Below are 8490 nucleotides of genomic sequence, written 5' to 3' on the forward strand. Positions count from 1 at the left end.
GTATGATGTTCTTGATGTCATCCCACAACTCTTCTGGTCTTCAGTCTTTAGTGTTTAATGCATCAAATCTCTTCTTCAGATGATCTCTAAATTCAGGTGTGAGTATAACCCATAGATCCATGAAAACAGCCTTTGTGAAACCAGTTGAAGGGTTCCAACCCAGTACAAGCAGTAGCTACCTGATAACTCCCCTGTCCTAAGTATAATCATTTCTATGAACCAGAACTCACCTGCTAGAAAGTTAAAGAGAAGAGGTGTGAGGTCATAGTGACCCTTTATAGAGTTTCTAAATGGCTGGCTGGTTTGAACAAGCAACCTTAATGTTAGCAGTCTAATGCTTATCCTACAGTGCTGTAGCACTACTTCAAACCTCCTTAACTGTCCTCCAAAATACTGATTTATGCTATGCAAATGTTGTACTAATTGTAGGAGACAGATAGAGCAACATATGAACTATAGTATGCAGATTTAAGTTTAAATCATGGCTCATTTCTGGAAGCTTTGTGACCTTGACAGTTATTAATCTTTCAAAGCACCTCATTTAATATATATTTTGCAAGGTGACTATGAAAATATACTACAATGAAGCAAGTACAGTAGTTAATACAGTTCTTGAAAAAAGACATGTTATTGGGTGCTGTCGAGTTGGTTCTGACTCATAGCAACCCTACGCACAACAGAATGACACACTGCCCAGTCCTACACCGTCCTCACAATTGTAGTTATATACTTGAACCCATTTCTGTTGTAACTATGCCAATCCATCTTGTTTGATGTCTTCCTCTTTTTCTCTGATCCTTCACTTTACCACTTTACCATGATGTCCTTCTCCTGATAACGTCCAAAGTATGAGAGATGAGAGAGGCACTTGGGGAGTCTCACCATCCGCATGTCGCTCACCTAATACTCGTTTTGGTGTATGCAGCACCTTCACTTCCTTCCTGAGCGACAAAAAACAGTGGTCAGAAAGTGACCATAGCCATTCTCAAGATTCATGCCAGAGAGATCTTTGATGTCTGTGGAAACCCCACTGTTGAGGTAGATCTTTACGCCACAAAAGATCTCTTTATAGCTACTGTGCCCAGTGGTGCCTCAAGTGGTATCTATGAGGCCCTGGAGCTCCGGGGCAATGACAGCGTGTCTCAAAGGCTGTTGAGCACATAGATAAAACTATTGTGACTGCTCTGATAAGCAAGAAGCTGAACGTTGTGGAACAGGAGAAGATCAACAAACTGATGATAGAGATGGATGGAACTGAGAACAAGTTGAAATTTGGGGCCAATGTCATTCTGGATGTGTCCCTTGCTGCCTGCAAGGCTGGAGCTGTTGAGAAGGGGGTTCCCCTATACCATCACATTGCTGACTTGGCTGGCAATTCTGAAGTCATCCTGTCAGTTCCCGCTTTCAATATGATCAACGGTGGCTGTCATGCCGGCAATAAGCTGGCCATGAAGGAGTTCATGATCCTCCCTGTTGGAGCATCAAATGTCAAGGAAGCCATGCGCATTGGAGCCGAAGTTTACCACAACCTGAAGGACGTCATCAAGGAGCAGTATGAAAAGGATGCTACCAACGTGGGGGGGTGAAGGCGGGTTTGCCCCTAACATCCTAGAGAACAACGAAGCCCTGAAGCTACTTAAGAATGTGATTGGGAAAGCTGGTTACACTGACAAGGTAGTGATTGGCATGAATGTAGCTGCCTCGGAGTTCTTCCAGTCTGGAATGTCTGACCTGGACTTCAAGTCTCCTGATGACCCCAGCAGGTACATCTCACCTGACCAGCTGGCAGACCTGTATAAGTCCTTCATCAAGGACTACCCAGTGGTGTCTATCGAGGACCCCTTTGACCAGGATGACTGGGATGCTTAGTTTAAGTTCAATTCTACTTCAGGGATCCAGGTGGTAGGGGGCGATCTCACAGTGACCAACTCAAAGCGAATTGCTAAGACAGTGAGCGGGAAGTCATGCAACTGCCTTCTGCTCAGAGTGAACCAGATCAGCTCTGTGACTGAGTCTCTTCTGGTGTGCAAGTTGGCCCAGTCCAATGGATGGGGCATCATGGTGTCTCATCGTTCTGGGGAGACTGAGGATAACTTCATTGCCAACCTGGTTGTGGGGTTCTACACTTGACACATTAAGACAGGTGTACCATGCTGATCTGAGCACTTGGAAGTAAAAGCTGATCCTCAGAATTTAAGAGGAGCTGGGCAGCAAGGCTAAATTTGTTGGCCAAAGTTCAGAAACCCCTTTGCCAACTAAACTCTGGGCAGGCAAACCTCCAGTCAGCTAATGAGACCTCTGTTTCTGATGTGGATGGCAGCCTCAGATGTCAGACCAGTACAGCAGAGCCTCTTCCTTCTCCCCAACCTGCTGATGTTCTTTCTCACTGTATCATTAGAGCTGCGGCCGATGCCAAACTTGACCATCTGGAACCCTGTTGGAAACCCTAGCTGTGTAATCATGTGAGCGGTCCAAATCACTGTTTTTCTCACTGTGCATCCCACCAAGTGTTGGGCCATGTGCATTCCAGTGTGATCCCCAAGGTGTCAACAGGCAGCATCCCCAGTGATTTCATGTGCAAAATAAAAATGTGTAAGTAACCCATTTAAAAAATAAAAAAGTATGAGTACAGCATTCTGGCTGTACTTCTTACAATACAGGTTAGTTTATTCTTCTGGCAGTCCATGTTTTTTTGTTTTGTTTTGTTTATTGATTTAGAAACAAATGACAATTCCAAAAGACTTCTTGAGTTTATGGTCCCAGGTCCCTGAAGATGAAAACATTTGGGCAATATAGTTTAAATGACCATCAAACACTGTTAGGTGTCTGTGGATCACATTACTGTGCATGGTGTGGTGTCACAAATGTATGCTTGTTTTTTTTTAATGTTTTATTGTGAATTATGTGATAGTTTACATGGGAGAACATTAGTTTTACATTCATCCTATCATATATCATTTCATTGCCATGGTTACAATTCCCTCCATGCATCATCAACCAACCAAAGGGTATACCCTGTAAGCCTGCCCCCCTGGTCGTCAGTACACAGCCTCTCTCCCTCTCTGGGTCTAAAGTCCCCAGCTGTTCCATCTCTACATGTAATCATCTCTGCCTCCATCTCTGGTGTCACTGCTTCTCTGGGTAGGGTATCACACTGTGCTCTTCTCCCTTGATAGTCCCAGGAACCTCTGCTCCTAGACTGCAAAGTTAATCACTTCCCTCCTAGCTACAAAACATCTACCTTTACACTTCCAGCCCTCACAATCAGTCCTGATAACAATTATTCACTATTGTATAACAAGAGACCTATTCCCATTTCGTTTCATCAGCCCTGCCTAAATAGATTGGATACTACTCAGTGAAGATTCTACCTTCCTCCATGCCCTCTGGATCTAGGCTCCCTCTTGAAAGCTTGTAAGCCAGTCACTTCTTGCCTTTGTAACCTCTCCACCCCCACCCCCACCCCCCATTTTCGGTAGTCAATGTCCAAGTTGCCCTTCCCTGTCTACTCTGTGTATGGAGGGGGTGGGAATGATCCTTGCTGTAAAGATTTGTTCCCTCATTTGAGCTACTGCATCCATAGGTTTAGGTCAAATTCATCAAATTCTATTAGATTACTCTTTTTTTCCTCTTCTTTGTTCTTCTAGTTGAGCTCTGATCAGCCAGTCATTGAAGCCAGGTTAAGTGGGTATTATCAGCAAGTGTGGGTGTTCTTGTGCATATGCCCTCCCTTCTTATCACCTGGATGCTTCACTCTTCACTCTAGTCCTCTGTGGCTGTGTCACTGACACTGTGCCCAAGAGTCTCAGGTCTTGCAACACTGCTGGCTAATCAGGTCTTCACCTGGGTTCACAGGAGTCTATTGAATGTTGTAGGGCTTAGATTGCAGCTTAGTCCATGGTACTTTTAATATTCTTCTCCAACACCATAACTCAATTGCATTAATTCTTCTACTGTCTCCATTATTCACTGTCCAACGTTCATATACATATGAGGCTATTGTAAATACCATTGCTCAAGTCAGGTTACCTCAGTCCTCAAACTAACACCTTTGCTCTTGAATACTTTAAAGAAGTCTTGTGCAGCAGATTTGCTTAATACAACATGTCATTTGTTTTCTTGACTGCTGCTTCCCTGAATGTTGATGGTAGTTCCAAGCAAAATGATATCTTTGACAATTTGAATCTTTCTCCATTTACCATGATGTTATTTATGTTTTCTTTACCTTGAGGAGAACCCATAGTGAAGCCTGTGATCTATGATCTTCAACAGTAAGTAGTTTAAGTCCTCTTCTGTTTTAGCAAGCAAGGTTGTGCCATTGGCATATCACAGGTTGTTAATGAGTCTTCCTCAAAACCTGATGCCAAGTTCTTCTTCATAAACACCAGCTTCTTGGATTAGTTGCTTATCATACACACGTTGAATAAATATGGTGAAAGAATACAACCTTGTCACCTTTCCTAATTTTAAAACATTTAGTGTTCCCATGTTCTGTTCAAACAATGGCCTCTTGGTCTATGTATAGGTTCCTCATGAGCACAATTAAGTGGTCCAGAATACTCATGCTTCACAATGTTGTCCATAGCTTGTCATGATCCACACAATCAAAGGCCTTTGCGTAGTCAATAAAGCACAGGTAAACATCTTTCTGGTATTTTCTGCTTTCAGCCAAGATCCATCGGACATCAGCAGTGATATCCCTTGTTCCACATCCTCTTCTGAATCCGGTTTGAACCTCTGGAAGTTTTCTGTAAATGTGTGCTTGCAGCCATTTCTGTATTACCTTTAGTAAATCTTTTCTCTCATGAAGTATCAAATATATTGTCCAATGATTTCCACATTCTCTCTTTGAAATGGGCAAAATATGGATATCTTCTAATCAGTTGGCCAGAGAATTGTCTTCCAAATTTCTTGGAATAGATGAGTGAGTGCCTGCAGTACCTCCTCACTTACTTGAAAGATTTCAATTTGTGTTCCATCAATTCCCGGTGCCTTGTTCTTTGCCAATTCCTTCAATGCATCTTGGATTTCTTCCTTCAGTATCATTGGCTCTTGATCATATGCTCCCACTTGAAATGGTTGAACATAGATCATTTCCTTTTGGTACAGTGACTCTGGGAGGTGCTTACTTAATATTTATAAGATGGTTGGAGAATTTGCTGGTTTTAAAGTTTATAAGAGTGTTCAAGATTTCTCTGCCTTAGACAACTGCAGAGAATTTTCTGATCTATCCCATAGATAAGAAAAGTGTGTCAAGCTGTGAATTAGATTCTAATATAAACTAAAATTCAAGATACAACTATCATCCAGATTATTTATTTAAAATCAGCTGTTGTAAAATGAAGCTGTTGAATACTTAAGTGTCTCAGGGATGGGGAAAGTGTATCTTAACATCCTCTTAATATCAAAACTTCCTATATCCTTTTCCCTTCCTCCCTCCTGAATCTCTCTTTCTCCTCCCAAATAAAAACAAACAAACAAAAAACCATAGAAAAACACATCCATTTCTATCCTGCATTCTTTACTGCACCAGACTCCTATTTTTCTTTCATAAAATGGATGGTATATTTGAACCTAACCACTGTTCCACTTTCTCCCCCTAAATATCAGGAAAAATCATTAAGGTGGATGTTTATAACTAGGCAATAATTTATCCGCATAATGTGGCATTTGGGTTAATGCGCTAGACAGCAAGATTGGTTTGAAGTGTAAAGTCAGTTGGTGGTTCAAGCTCACCAACCACCCCTTGGAATCCCTATACAAGGTCTCTAAGAATTGTAAACAGACTCAAAGGTACTTATCAAGAACAACAACCCACTTCAGCAACACTTCTGTGGTTGTTGTTACCAATTTCTGTAAGGTTCGTTCTGAGTCATGGTGACCACATGTAGAACTATATCATAGGGTTTTCAAGGCTGTAACCTTTTGAAGCAAATCACCAAGTCTGTCTTCTAAGATAACTTTGGTTGGGTTAGAATCAAATGCTTAACTATTTGTCCTACTCAGAAACACAGCTGTGATGTAGCATAACTTGGCTGTTGTTAGTAAGGGTCATCAAGCCTGTTCTGTCGTGTGGTGACCCTGTGTACAATAAAATGAAACACTGCCCAGTCCTGTGTCATCTTCACAATCATTGTTCATTTTAAGGCCATTATTGCAGCTACTGTGTCAATCCATCTCCTTGAAAGGATTCGTCTTTTTCATAGACTCTCTACTTGGTGGTTGAGAACATTTTTTTTGCCAAAATTTGTAACATAATTTTCTGTCCATGTAAAATTATCAATTTAAAAATTAACCTGCTGTGTTTGGTCAAACATTTAATGGACTCACCCATAACATGATGGCTGGAATCCTGGTGTGGCACTGTGGGTTAATATGCTAGACTACAAAGTCAGTTTGAACCACAAGGTCGGCGGTTCAAGCTCACCAGCTGCTCCTTGGAAACCCTATACAGGATTGCTCTAGGTTAGAACCAACTTAATGGCACTTAACAACAACAACAACAATAATGTGATGGCTGAAACAGTGGTTGCCTTGGCAGGACTAGACCAAATTTTTTCAGAGGTCTTACAGATCCAGAGGAGTCCTGGTGAGGCAATGTGAATTAATATGCTGGACTGTTAAGTTGGCTTTAATAGCAAGGTCAGTAGTTCAACCTCCTCTTAAACCCTTTACAGGGTCGCTATGGGTCGGAACTGACTCTGCGGCACTTAACAACTGCAACAACATATGGACAGACATTCTCCACCCCTCCTGTACTTAATCAAGAAAGATGTCCTTCTGGGACTGGTCCCTCCAAATATCATATCTAAATTACATGAGAATAAGTCTTGCCATCCACACTTCCAAGGAATATTCTAATAGTACTGCTTCCAATACATGTCTACTTCTTCTTTTGTTGTTAGATGAACAACAGAAAGAAACACTGCCTGGTCATGCGCCATCCTCACAGTTGTTGTTACACTTGAGCCCATTGTTTTGTCATTGTGTCAGTCCATCTTCTTGGAGGTCTTCCTCTTTTTTCTTGACCATCCTTATTACCAAGCATGATGTCCTTCTCCAGTATGCTTGGTAATAAGGAGAGTCAGGACAGGTTCCTCCTGATAACTTGTCCAATGAGAGATGAAGTCTCACTATGTTAGCTTCTTAGAAGCATTCTGGTTCCAATTCTTCTAAGACAGATTTGATTGTCCATGACATTTTAATATTCTTCTCCTATATCACAATTCATATGCGTTGCTTCTTCTCTGGTTTTCCTTATTCATTGTCCAACTCTCAATGTCCAATTTCCAATTCATTGTCCAACTGTCACATGCATATGAAGTAATTGAAAATATCATGGCTTTAGTCAGGCAAACTGATATCTTAGTTCTTTAACACTTTAAAGAGTTCTTTTGCAGCAGATTTTTCTAATGCAATTTGTCATTTGACTTTTTGGCTGTTGCTTGCATGAGTGCTGAGTGTGGACCCAAGCAAGATGAAGTCTTTGACAACTTCAATCTTTTCTCCATTCGTCATGATATTTATTGGTCCATTTGTGAGGATTTTTGTTTTCATTACATTGAATTCCCGTCGATACTGAAGGCTGTAGTCTTTGGTCTTCACCAGTAAGTATTTTAATTCCTCTTCACTTGAATCAAGCTTGATTTTTTGGCAGGTCCCTGTCAATGTACTGTTGTAGCCATTTACAAAATGACCTTCAGCAAAATTTTAGTAGCATGTGATATTAATGATATTGTTCAATGATTTCTGTACTCTTTAGGGTCATCTTTCTTTGGAATGTGCACAATATGGACTCCTTCAAATCAGTTGGCCATGTATATGTCTCCCAAATTTCTTGGCATAGATGAGTGAACACATCCAGTGTTGTATCAGTTTGTTGACATATTTCAACTTGTATTCCATCAATTCTTAGTCTTGTTTTTCACCAATACTTTTAGTACTGCTTGGACTTCTTCAGTACCATCAGTTCTTGATCATAATGCTACCTCTTGAAATGGTTGAAAATTGACCATTTCTTTGCTATAGTGACTCTGGGTATACCTTCCATCTTCTTTTGTTGCTTCATGAATCATTCAATATGCTGTTGTTAGGTGCCATCGAGTCAGTACCAACTTATAGTGACCCTATGCACACAGAATGAAACATTGCCTGGTTCAATGCCAACCTCAGAATCATTGCTACACTTGAGCCCACTACTGTTGCCACTGTGTTAATCAATCTCATTGGGGATCTTCCTCTTTTTTCGGACCCACCACTTAACAAAGCATGATATCCTTCTACAGGTATTGGTTCCTACTGGTGTTATTGTTGTTATTGTTAGGTGCCATGGAGTTGGTACCGACTCATAGTGACCTTATGCCCAACAAAATGAAACACTGCCCGATCCTGGGCCAACCTCACAATTATTGCCACACTTGAGCCCACTGATGTTGCCACTTTTCCAATCCATCTCAATGGGGATCTTCCTCTTTTTCTCTGACCCTCCAC

The 8490-nt window shown here is 41.2% G+C and overlaps 1 pseudogene; it reads left to right on the forward strand.

Moving 5' to 3' along the window:
* The window catches only part of LOC102827072, a 10958-nt pseudogene extending 8668 nt beyond the window's left edge, over positions 1–2290 (forward strand).
* The last annotated feature ends 6200 nt before the right edge of the window (positions 2291–8490 follow it).

Source organism: Chrysochloris asiatica, unplaced genomic scaffold, assembly GCF_000296735.1.
Source record: "Chrysochloris asiatica unplaced genomic scaffold, ChrAsi1.0 scaffold00016, whole genome shotgun sequence".
NCBI classification, from domain to species: Eukaryota; Metazoa; Chordata; class Mammalia; order Afrosoricida; family Chrysochloridae; genus Chrysochloris; species Chrysochloris asiatica.